Source organism: Rhinopithecus bieti, unplaced genomic scaffold, assembly GCF_001698545.2.
Source record: "Rhinopithecus bieti isolate Rb0 unplaced genomic scaffold, ASM169854v2 scaffold_30448, whole genome shotgun sequence".
Taxonomy (NCBI): Eukaryota; Metazoa; Chordata; class Mammalia; order Primates; family Cercopithecidae; genus Rhinopithecus; species Rhinopithecus bieti.
The window spans coordinates 149,527-162,508 of NW_016813223.1; the positions used below are offsets into that span (position 1 = coordinate 149,527).

Consider the following 12,982-nt stretch of genomic DNA (forward strand, 5'->3'; position numbering starts at 1 on the left):
TCCCAGCTACTTGGGATTACATGCATGCACCACCACACATTATTTAAAGAATCACTTGAACCCAGGAGGCAGAGGTTGCAATGAGCCAAGATCACGCCACTGCACTCCAGCCTGGGCAACAAGAGTGAAACTCTGTCTCAAAACAAAAAACAAAAAACAAAAAACAAAAAACAAAATCAGGAAACAACAGATGCTGGAGAGGATGTGGAGATACAGGAAAACTTTTACACTGTTGGTGGGAGTGTAAATTAGTTCAACCATTGTGGAAGACAATGCAGCAATTCCTCAGAGATCTCTAATCAGAAATACCATTTGACCCAGCAATCCCATTACTGGGTATATACCCAAAGGATTATAAATCATTCTACTACAAAGACATGTGCACATGTATGTTTATTGCAGCACTATTCACAATAGCAAAGACTTGGAATCAACCCAAATGCCCATCAATGATAGACTGGATAAAGAAAATGTGGCACATATACACCATGGAATACTATGCAACCATGAAAAGAATGAGTTCATGTCCTTTGCAGGGACATGGATGAAGTTGGAAATCATCATTCTCAGAAAACTAACACAGGAACTGAAAACCAAATACCACATGTTCTCACTCATAAGTGGAAGTTGAACAACGAGAACACATGGACAGAGGGAAAGGAGCATCACACACCAGGGCCTGTAAGGGGTGGTAAAGTACAAGGGGAGGGAGAGCATTAGGACAAATACCTAATGCATGTGGGGCTTAAAATCTAGATGACAGGTTGGTGAGTGCAGCAAACCACCATGGCAAATGTATACCTATGTAACAAACTGCATGTTCTGCAGATGTATCTCAGAACTTTAAGTATAATAATAAAAAAAAGACAAAAACCACGATAACTTTTGCATCAACCTAATAAAAAAATTCTTAAACAAAATGTAAGTAAATCAATTAAGTGAGATACAGCAAATAATAATATATAACAACCAAGCTGATTACATTTTAGGAATACAAGATTAGCTTAATATTTGGAAAGACATCTTTGAAATTTACTACATTAATAGAAAATGGTAATTATATAAAAATCCCAGTAGATTCAGGAAAAGTTCTTGATAAAATTCAACAACAACTCATGATAATTCTGATTATACTAGAAATAGAAGAGTGTTTCTTTAAAGGAGTAACTATAAAAATATGTAACAAACTTTATTCTTAATGGTAAAATCTTGAATGCTTACCCCAGAGATTGGAATGAGACAAGGATATTCATTATCTTCATTTCTATTTAGAATTCCATAGGAGATTCTAGCTGGAGTCATAGCCATGAAAAAAATAAAATGTCTGAAGATTGAAAGAGAAGAATATGATTGTCTTTATTTAAATAATACATAATTATGTAAGTCAAAAATAAGAAAAAAACTGTAAACTTTGAAACCTAAAAAGTCAATTTATCATTAGAAATAAAATCAATGTATAAAAGTTAACTGCATTTCTTTGTATCAACATCAAAATGACAATTTAAAAGTTATAAAGTTTATGATGTCAAAACTATCCAAATATATGAATATATTTAGCAAAGATGTGCAAAATCTTTATAATCTGTAGAACATTATTGGGAGAAATTAAAGAAGATTTAAATGAAATAAAAATGTCACATGTTCTTAGTTTGAAGACTCAATAGTAAAATATGTTATACCCAAATTACCCTATAGATTCAATGTGTATGAATTGTAGTGCTATTATTTTTGGTAGAATTTGTCAAGCTTATTTAAAAATTCAATTTTAAAATTAGCTTGTATTTATCATATATTTATTCTGACATAATTTTGTTGGTAGTACTTGACAAGCTTATTTTAAAATGTATTTGGAGAGACAAATAACTAACAATAGCCAAGAAGTTCTTAGACAATAACAAAGTTACAGTATTTCAACTACTGGATGTAAATGCTACAGTAATTAAAACAGCATTTTGCTGGTGTAAGGATAGACCAATGGAATAGACTAGAGACTCCAGGAACAGACTCACACATATATAATTGCTTGATATATGAGAAGGATGACTACATGGCAGTAGAGCCTTTTTGATAAATGGTGCCTAGGTCAACTGGATATTCCTATATTCCTATGGAATAAAAAAAAATATAACCTCCCCCTACCTTACATCGTAAGCAAAAATTAGTTCCAGGTGGATTACAGTCTAAATTTGAACAGTAAAACAATAGAACTTTAAAAAATAACCCACAGACCAATAATGAGTAACCAATAATGAGTAACAAGATTGAATCAGTAATAAAAATTCTCTCAGCAAAGAAAAGACAAGGACATGATGGCTTCACTGCTGAATTCTACCAAACTTAGAAAGAACTAATACCATTTCTCCTCAAATTATTCCGAAAACTAGAAGAGGAGGGAATTCTACCTAACTCATTGTATGAAGCCAGCATTATTTGGATATCAAAACCAGACAAGGACACAACAACAAAAAAGAAAACTATAGGTCAATATTCCTGATGTACATAGATGCAAAAATCTTCAACAAAATACTAGGAAACCAATTCCAACAGCACTTCACAAAGATGACACACCACAATCGAGATTTATCTATGTTGAACTATGCCAGGATAGTTCAACATATGGAAGTCAATAAATGTGATATACCACATAAACAGAATGAAGGAAAAATAAAGTGATCCTCTCGATAGATGCAGAAAAAGCAGTTGACAAAATTCAACATCCTTTTATGATAAAACTCTCAACAAATTACATATAGAAGAAACATACCTCAACAAAATAAAGGCCATACACAAGCCCATTGCTAACATAACATTGAATGGGGAAAAGTTTAAAGTCTTCCTCCAAGAACTGGAATTAGGCAAGGAAGGCTACTTTCATTATGCATATTTAACATAGTACTAGAAGTTCCAGCCAGAGTAATCAGGCCAGAGAAAGAAATAAAAAGCATCTAAATTGGTAAAGAGTAAGTCAGATTGTCCCTCTTCTCAGATGACCTGATCTTCTATCTAGCAAAACCCAAAGACTCCATCAAAATCCTCTTAGATCTATAAAACAAGTTCAGTAAAATGGCAGGACAAAATATCAACATACAAAAATCAGTAGCAGTTCTGGACACCAATTACAAACTATCTGGAAAAGAAATCAAGAAAGCAATCTCATTTACAATAGCTACAAAAATAGCTAGAAATAAATTTAACCAAAGAGGGGAAAGACCTTCACCAGGAAAACTATGAAACACTGATGAAAGAAATTGAAAAGGATGCAAACAAGTGGAAAGAGATTCAATGCTTATGCATTGGAAAAATTAACATGGTTAAAATAACCATACTACCAAAAGCAATCTATACATTCAATGTGATCTCTATCAAAATATCCGTGTCATCCTTTTACAGAAATAGAAAAAACCCTGCAATTTGTATGGAACCAAAAATGAGCCTGAATAAACAAAGGAATGCTGAGCAAAAAAGACAAAACTGGAGGCATCACTGTAGGCTGTTTGTTTTGCTATAAAGGAATACCTGAGACTGGGTAATTTCTAAGGAAAAGAGGTTTATTTTGGCTTACAGTTCTGCAGGCTGTACACAAAGCACAGTGCTGGCATCTGCTTCTGGTGAGGGCCTCAGGAAGCTTACAATCAATCATGGTGAAAGGTGATGGGGATCTAGTTTGTCACATAGTGAGAGAGGTAGCAAGAGAGAAAGAGGGGATGAGGTGTCACACTGTTTTACAACCAGATTTTACATGAACTCACAGAATGAGAACTCACTTTTTACCATGGAGAGGGCACCAAACCATTCATGAGGGATCTGTCTCCGTGATCCAAACACTTCTCATCAGGCCAACCTCCAACACTGGAGGTCACATTTCAACATGAGATGTGGAGAGGACAAAACATCCAAACCATATCAATCACACTACCTGACTTCAAAACATATTACAAAGCTATAGTAACCAAAATGGCATGATATAGGATTAAAACAGACACATAAACCAATGGAACAAAATACAGAACTCCCAAATAAACTCATGTATTTAGGGCTAATTGACTTTCGATGAAGGTACCAAGAACATACACCATGAAAAGGACACCCTCTTTAATAGATAATCCAGGGAAAACGGGGTATCCATATGCAGAAGAATGAAACTAGACCCCATCTCTCATGATATACAAAAGTCAACTTGAAATGGATTAAAGACATTAAATGCAAGACCCTAAACTATATAACTGCTAGAAGAAAATAGAGGAAATACTCCAGAACATTGGTCTAGGTGAGGATTTTATGGTTAAGGACTCAAAAGCACAGGCAAATAGGCAATTAGTATTACATTAAACTAAAAAGCTTCTGCACAGCAAAGGAAGTTATCAACAAAGTTAAGAGATAACCTGTTGAATGGGAGAAAATATTTGCAAAACATTTATCCAACAAGAGACTAATATCCAGGGTATATAGGAACTCAAACAGCAGCAAAAAAACACAAATGATCCTGTTAAAAAGTGGACAAAGGATCTAAACAGACATTTCTAAAAAGAAGACATACAAATGGCCAACAAGTATATGAAAAATTGCTCAACATCACTAATTCTCAGGGAAATGCAAACTAGTTTGAGATATCACCTCACTCCAGTAAGAATGGCTATTTTAAAAAAGATGAAAAATAACAGATGCTTGAGAGGATGAGGAGAATTCTCATACACCATTGGTGGGTATGCAAATTAATACAGCCATTATGGGTAACAGTATGGAGATTTCTCAAATAACTAAAAATAGAACTACCATGTGATCCAGCAATCCCACTACTAAGTATTTATTTGAAGGAAAGAAAACCAGTATATCAAAAGGATTTATGCATCCTAATGTTTACTGCTGCACTATTACAATAGCAAAGATATGGAATTAACCTAAGAGTTCATCAACAGATGAATGCACAAAGAAAATATTTTATATATATACACACACACACACACACACACGCATAAAATGGAATACTACTCAGCCACAAAAATAAGGAAATCATATTATTTGCAGCAACATGGATGAAACTGGATAGAGGTCATTATGTTAAATAGAATATGCCAGACACAGAAAGACAATGACCTCATCTTCCGTCATATGTGGGAGCTAAAAACGGTGATTTCACAAAGGTAGAGAATAAAATGATAGTTACCAGAGGGTGGGAAAGGGGTGTATGTGCATAGGGTTGTGGGGAAAAAGAGAGGTTGGTTAATGGGTACAAACATATAGTTAAATAGAATAAATAAGTTCTAATGATTAATCGTAGAGTGAGGTGACTATAGTTAATGAGAATGTGTTGTATCTTTCAAAATATCTGGAAGTGAGGAACTGAAATGTCCTCAACACAGATAAACGATAAATGCTCACGGTGATGGATATTCTAAATACTGTGACTGGATCATTATACATTCTGTGTGTGTAACAAAACATCACATGTACCCCATAAATATGTATATTATGTACCTATAGAAAATAAAAATGTATTACACATCCAAAACCAAAATTCTAAACTCTGGGAGAATGTCTTCAGATCTTGTCAATAGGAAAGATTCCTTAGTCAGGTAATAAAAATCATACCAATAAGGTGGAAAATGACAAATTGGATGTCATTAAAAGTAAAATTTCTGATTATCAAAACACCACCAAGACTGCAAAATATCAAGCCACAGGGATGGAGAAGCTTTATGTAATACCTATATTTAATAAAGGGCTTGTTCCCAGAATACATACACATATGTATTCCTACTTACAGATCAACAACAACAACAACAACAGCAACAAAAACAAGAAATAAGCAAATGGAAAAATGTCTGAACAACTTGAACAGACAATTCATGAAAGGGCATTTCCACATTTCTGATAAACATATGATAAAGAATTTAATCTCATCATTCATAAGAGAAATGCAAATTCAAATCACAACGTGTTATCTCCACATAGCCACCAAAATGGTTAACAAGAAAAAAGATAGACAATACCAAGTTTGGTCAGAGTGTGGAGCAATTGAAACTTTCATACACTGCTGATAGGAATAATAGATGGTAGAAAGAATTTGAAAAAGTTAACAGTATTCACTAGGGCTAAGCATATCCCTATCCTCTGACCCAGTCATTATATTCCTAGGTATGTACCTAACAGAAGTGTGTACATATAGTCACAAAAGGATAAGTACGTGAATATTCAAATTAGTACTATTTTTAAAATTCAAAATTGAAAACTACTAAAATGTCTTTTAGCAATCAAATGGATGCACAAATGGTGGTATATTCTCATAGAGAAATACTATACAGCAATGAGAATGAACAATCTATACATGCCAGAAATATCACAAACACAATTTTGAGGAAAAAAAATCCAGGCACCAAAGAGTTCATACTTTATGATTCCCTTTATGTACAGTTCACAACATGAAGAACGAATGTATGGTGTTAGATGCCAGGAAAAGGTAATGTTTGGGGGCTGGTAGTGACTGGGACTGCTTCTGAGGACCTGCTTCCCAGGTGGACTGCTTCTGAGATGCTGGTAACATGTTATTTCTTCATCTGTGCATTGGTTGCATGTTTGTTTAGCTTATGAAGCTTTATTGAGATGTATACCTGCAGTTGGTGAGGTTTTATGAATTTATACTTCAATTTTAGTCAGTTAAAAGGTTACTTTAAAGGGAAGGAAGCCACCAGAATGCCAATATTCCTGCAACGTAGTGAACAAGGAAAGAAAGATATGATGAAGTCAGCATAAGAGTCAGTGCCACAGCATGAAGTGCTTTGTAGGACAGTAAGGAGTTCAGATTTTTCTCTAGCTACAATGGCAAGATATTGTATCATTTCAATCAGGGAGGACATAATCTTCTCTATATTTTATATGATTGCTGTGGTTGTTTGTGGTTGTTCTGATATGGGATTGCTGTGGCACAAGATAGGAATAAGGAGACAAGATAGAAATCAGGACACAAGATAGGAAACTTCTGCAGTGGTTCAGGTGAGGATGATGGTGGCTCTAATTAGGGTAAGAACATTGAAGATAATGAGAAGATGAGAAGTGATAACAAGCTTAAGGCAGAACTTGGGATCTAGGAAGGAGTATGTGGGAGGTGAGGAAAGAGGAATAAGAGATGAATCCTAGGTGTTAAAAATTATTATTATCACTACTATCATTACTTTAAAATTATCATCCTTATTTAGTTTTGGCTTGAGTACTTTCACACACACGATGATGTTATATATTTAAAATGAATAGAAAGCATTTCACAAATGATAGGCGTGACATTTTTAAATTTAAAATGAGAGGATATTATAAACAACTTCATATTGAATTCTACGAGTTAGATTAAAAGCACAAATTCCTTGAAAATAAAAAACTAACACATAAAGAAATGAACATTTGACAGCCCTGTGACAGTCTTTTGATGTGTCAGCTTGGCTGCGTGACAGTCCCTGGTTACTCAATCAAATACTAATCTAGGTGTTGCTGTGAAGGTAGATGTAATTAAAGTCCATTATGAATTGACTTTAAGTAAGGGAGAACATCCCGGTTTATATAGGCTGGTCTGATTCAATCAGTTGAAAGGCTTTAAAAGCCAAGCTGAAACTTCCCTGAAGAAATTCTGTGTGGATTACAGCTTTAGCCCATGACAGAGTTCCAGCATACCCTCTTGATGTCCTGACCTCTGGATTTTAGACTTGCCTAGCTGCCTTTGCAATCATGTAAATTGAGCCCTTGTGGTAAACCTCTGAAGTACAATTCCAACTGGTTCTGTTCTTCTCATTGTACCCTGACTGAGACAATCTCTATAATTATTACAGAAATAAAACCCATAGTTTAAAACCTTCCCATTTAGAACGCCCCACGTCCGAAAGGATTAACTGGTGAATTAGATCATACACTTAAGAAATAAAAATTTCAATCATACATAATTTCTTTCATAAAACAGAGAAAGAGGTAATATTCACCAAGTCTTTTTCAGGTTAACGTAGCCCTGATATTGAAATTTGACAAGGATGTTAAATGAAACGAAAGTTACAGATTGGTATTTCTCAGGAGCACAGAAGCAAAAATCCTTAAGAAAAATCAGTAAATTTAGTCTAGCAATGTATTAAGAGGATTTGTCATAGAATGCAAGGTTTATTTAATATTATCAATGTAATTCACCAAATTAACTGAATAAAGGAAAAAATTATATTGTCTCAATAGATGTAGAGAAAGCATTTGACAAAATTCAACACACAATGAGGATAAAACTCTCTGCAAACTAGGAATAGAAAGGAATTTTCTCTATGTGATGAAGGTCATCTATGAAAAACCTATGGCTAACATTATATTAATTGTGAAATATTTTTCCCCTAGTATCAGAAACAAGGCAAGTATATCCCAATTTACCACTTCTATTCTAACATTTCCTGGAAGTTCCAGCCAGTGCAATAAGGTAAGAAAACTAAGTACAAGCATGGATTGGAAAGAAGAAGCACAAATGTCTTTACTCTCAAATGGCATAATTGCCCATGTAGAAATTCCTAAGAAACTTATAGAAATATATATTGGAACTAATATGTAACTTTATCAAGGCCGCAGAATACAAGATCAATATATAGAAATCAATTATATTTCTATATACCATCACCACACAATTGGAAATAAAATTTAGAAATAACTTTATGACAGCATAAAAGATAAAATGTTAGCAATATATTTAACAAAATTTGTAAGACCACTACACTGAAAATTATAAAACAATCTTGAGAAAAACTAGACAGGACCCAAATAAATGAAGAGATATATGTTCACATATTGAATAACACACTATTTTAAATGTATCAGTCCTCTTAAATTGATCTATTTATTCCTTGCAATCCTTAAAAAAATCCCAGTTGGCTTTTTTTTGGAGAAACTAATGGACCAAATTTAAGATTTATATGGAAATTCAAAGAATCTAAAAAAGTTTAAACAATAGTGGAAAAAAACAAAATTGTAGGTCTCACACCATCTGGTTTCAATACTTACTATCAGTGTTCATCAGTCAAGAATGTGTGGTTTTGGTGTATGAATACACATATAGATAAATGAAAAACAAAGAACTCAGAAATAGACCCACATTTATGTCTGAGTGAAAATGTATAAATGACCAAAATGCATGTGAAATCCTTAATCATGTTATCAGTCAGCAAAATGAAGTTAAAAAGCCCCATGAGATATTATTTCAAACCCACAAAAATGGCTAATATTAAAATTAATGACAAAGCAAGTGTGGCAAGGAGATGGAGTCCCTGGAACTCTCATACAGTGCTAGTATGAATGCAAGGTGGCACAATCAATGTAGAAAACAATTTGGTGGTTTCTTATAAAGTTAAACATACAACTATGCTATGACCAAGAGGCTCCACCCCTAAATATTCATTTAAGAGAAATAACATGTCCACAAAAGACTTGTACATAAATATTCATAACAACTTTGTTCAAATAGCCCCAAATTGTAATAATCTAAATGTCCATCTGCAGGTAAATCAATAAATTATGGAAAATTCATACAATGAAATACTGCCTAATATTAAGAAAACTAAAGAAACTATTAAAAAAGCAGGAATTTAATGTGTATCAAGACGCTATGTTTAGCAAATAAGCCAAACACAGCAGAGTACGTTCTGTATGATTCTATTTATATAAATCATATTAAAACGTGCTTAACAACATTACTAGTCACGGAAATGCAGAATAAGGAAAATGAACCTATGGTGAGGAATCTGAACAGTGCCTTTGGGAGGAGATTAACTAACTGCAAGGGGACTTTGGAAATATTCTAGATCCCCCTTGCGCTCAGAGGCTCCAGGGGTTGTTATGATGGGATTATGGTTTCTATTCACTTCTCTCATTGTTCTCAGTTCTTTGTTGAGATAAAATTACACTACCAGAAATCCACATACTTGAATTATCTTACTCACATTAGCCTTAACGAGACAATGCATTATTGCTGTGCTTTTTCACTTTTACTGACATGGACTGCAAGAATTGGCTATATGAAATCTAAGTCTGCTTTCATCTCGCCCCTTGATGAATGCCTTCTCTGTGAGTCCCAGGAGTGCTAGAAAAAGTAGCCTTTGTCACACCCATACAGACATGGCGTGTTTTCTCCTCCAAGGCTGTTCTTCCAGGTAAGGGAAAACTGTCGTTAGTACCTGTACAGTTGCTAAAGTGGAATTTTCTTTGAAAGTCAGAAGTTAGTTTTCAGGAATTGAAGTGAATCAAAATTGTTGGGGAAAGACTTTTTATGTGTTCCAGATCAGTTTTATCTGGGATAACATTTTCCAAGTCAGTTTTCTTCATGCCACTGGGATCTTCTGAGGACAAGAGCACCTTGGACAGGTGGGGGTAGGAGGTAACTAAAACTGACAAGCAGACATGAACAATGGATAAATACATGTGTAAGTAACAAACACGAGTGCATAAAGGAAGTTCCAGCAAGAAGGAAATCCAAAGTCCATGTGTTCCAGCTGCTGAACTGAGGTCTAGAAATGTAAAATAACTTGTCCAGGGTTACATAGCCAATACTAGGACCAGTTAGCGGGTTGACAGTGCCCTATTCCTTCCCTGGCACTATCAGATCTCACCTCCCCTTGCTTGCATGGCCAAGGCTTCATTTCTAGGAGGAAAGAGAAATGAATCGGATTGTAAAAACCATTCAACAATTTTTTTGTTTTTTTTTGAGATGGAGTCTTGCTCTGTCGCCCAGGCTGGAGTGCAGTGGTGCGATCTCAGCTCACTGCAGCCTCTGCCTCCCGGGTTCCAGCAATTCTCCAGCCTCAGCCTCCTGGGTAGCTGGGATTACAGGCATGCACCACCACATCCAGCTAATGTTTGTATTTTTAGTAGAGACGAGGTTTTCACCACCCTCAGGTGATCCACCTGCCTTGGCCTCCCAAAGTGTTGGGATTACAGGCGTGAGCCACCACACCTGGCCAAGAAATATTTATTGAGGCCTCATATGTCTTAGGAACTGTGAGGTGCTGGGCCTATAGCAGTGGTGAATAACACATGGAATTTAAATTCAGCAAGGATAGCAGACATTAAACAAAACAAATGGTTACCTTGATAATTACTTAAGTATAATGGTTACATGTGTCATGAAGGAGTTGTTCAGATTTATAAAAAGCATAAAACAGAGGGAACTAACCTCATCTGAAAGAATCTATGAGAGTTAGCCTGAACTTTGTATGGAACATGAAAGTCCATCAGGGAGAGTTCCTGGCTGAGACAGCAGCATGTGTGAAGGCTGGGAAGGAAGAAGGAACCTGGCACATATCGGGAATAGAGAGACCAGGGCCTGTTAAGCCAAGCCCAGGGAGAGGAGTGTTGCGTGGACTGGACTTATGGGAACAGCCAAACAATTAGAACCTTACTGGTCAATGTTAAGGAGTTCAACTATTTTTTCTAAGTGTGACAGGAAGCCATTGAAGGAAGGACAGCGGGCAGGGTAACACAATTGCCTTTGTATTTTTGAAAGATCATTTTGGCAGTGTGGTGTTTAGCTTATAGAGGATTGGAAGTTGAAGATCAGTTAAGAGGTTCTTACGGTTAGTCTGAGTGAGAGATGATGGTACCTGAATGAAGGTAGCAACAGTGAAATGGAGAAAAGTAAATGGAAGATATAGAGGAGATAATCAGGTGGAATTGTTAAGTTCACAATATCAGCTCTGATCATTCTAACAATTCCTCAGATCTGGGACCCATAATAACATCTTAGCAGTCAACATTATAGCACAATTAAGAAATATAGTTATGTCTACCTTACTTTAGGGTACAGCCTGCTGCCTGAGGTGTTAAGTGTTTCTATTCTTTCTTCTTTCTTTTCTTTCGTTTGTTTCTTTTTTTTTTTTTTAAAAGCCCAGCATCCATCCAGGTCATTTTCAGCTAGCACAACTGTATGCCCTGACAGATGCTTCAAATATGTGGCTGACACTGCAGGTGTTGTCTCAACTTGCCTGGATCTAAAACCAGTGACAATTTGAGCTTGTAGCAAATATATGTAATCTTTTCCCTTGCTTTCCAGTACTCTTCGCACATTGTCACTATGTAAGGACTATTTTACAGACTTGTATTCCTTCTCCCCAAGGTAGAACCCAGAAAGTAAATCTCACAGTCTGTTTTGCAGTCAGGGTGCGCCCTGTGATGGAGGCTCTACCAGTCAGAACTATGCTCTGGAAAGGAACAATTGGAAGAGGGTCTCCTTGCAGAAGACATTTTGCTGGCAGGGGTGGTGGCTCCCTTTTGCTGTTAGCTGAAGATGCAAGGATGTGTTCCTGGCATGATGCAGCAATGGTGGAGCAGTCGCAGTGGCAGTAGAGCTTCCCCACCAGGCTACTTTTGTGGTATGGTTTTTGGACATTTCTCCTATATGCTTAGCCTCAAGCCTCGTTCTGCGACTTTTCCAAGAGTTCTATAATCTACCCAATAATATTTTAATAAACCCCTTTTCTGTTAAACAGCCAGAGTGAGCTTTTGTTGTTTGTAATTAATATCCTGAGATGATACAAAACTAAATGCTATTAGTTACACAGTATTAGCCTGCTCTTTAAATTCTACTGAAGTAACATCATGATATTGGAGTGCTTGGAAGAGTGACCAAATAGGAAGAAACAGGTCTAATCAAAACTTTTGTTCATACTTGGCTTACATATGGGTTATGCCAAACATTTATCAACATATAAGATAAATGTATGTCCCTATAACATTCCAAATAAACTCTTTCATAGGCCTTCTTATAGATGAATTTCTGAGCCCATCTGCTAAAAATTAAACTATAACAAAGTAAAAAATGTGAATGCCTCTGAATTACTGAGTGAAACTTTCCTGCCCCATCCTCTTTGGTGTGTAAGAATCTGTAAAATTTCCTGAGAAGTCCATGAGCAGGTGAAAGAGTGGCCTAGGTGGAGAACCAAGGCATAAACAATTCCTGAAGCCAATGAGAGACTTGAGTCTTGCC

At 35.7% G+C, this 12,982-nt stretch overlaps 1 long non-coding RNA gene across 1 annotated transcript in view; it reads right to left on the bottom strand.

Annotated features, from left to right (window-relative positions):
- The window catches only part of LOC108512566 (uncharacterized), a 32,937-nt gene extending 20,672 nt beyond the window's left edge, over nucleotides 1–12,265 (bottom strand). Inside the window, exons 1-2 of the long non-coding RNA XR_001880630.1 lie at nucleotides 12,138–12,265; nucleotides 10,116–10,642 (exon numbers count right to left, since the gene is read on the bottom strand). This is a non-coding gene — a long non-coding RNA (uncharacterized LOC108512566). The remainder of the gene's footprint in view (nucleotides 1–10,115; nucleotides 10,643–12,137) is intronic.
- Between the last annotated feature and the right edge of the window lie 717 nt (nucleotides 12,266–12,982).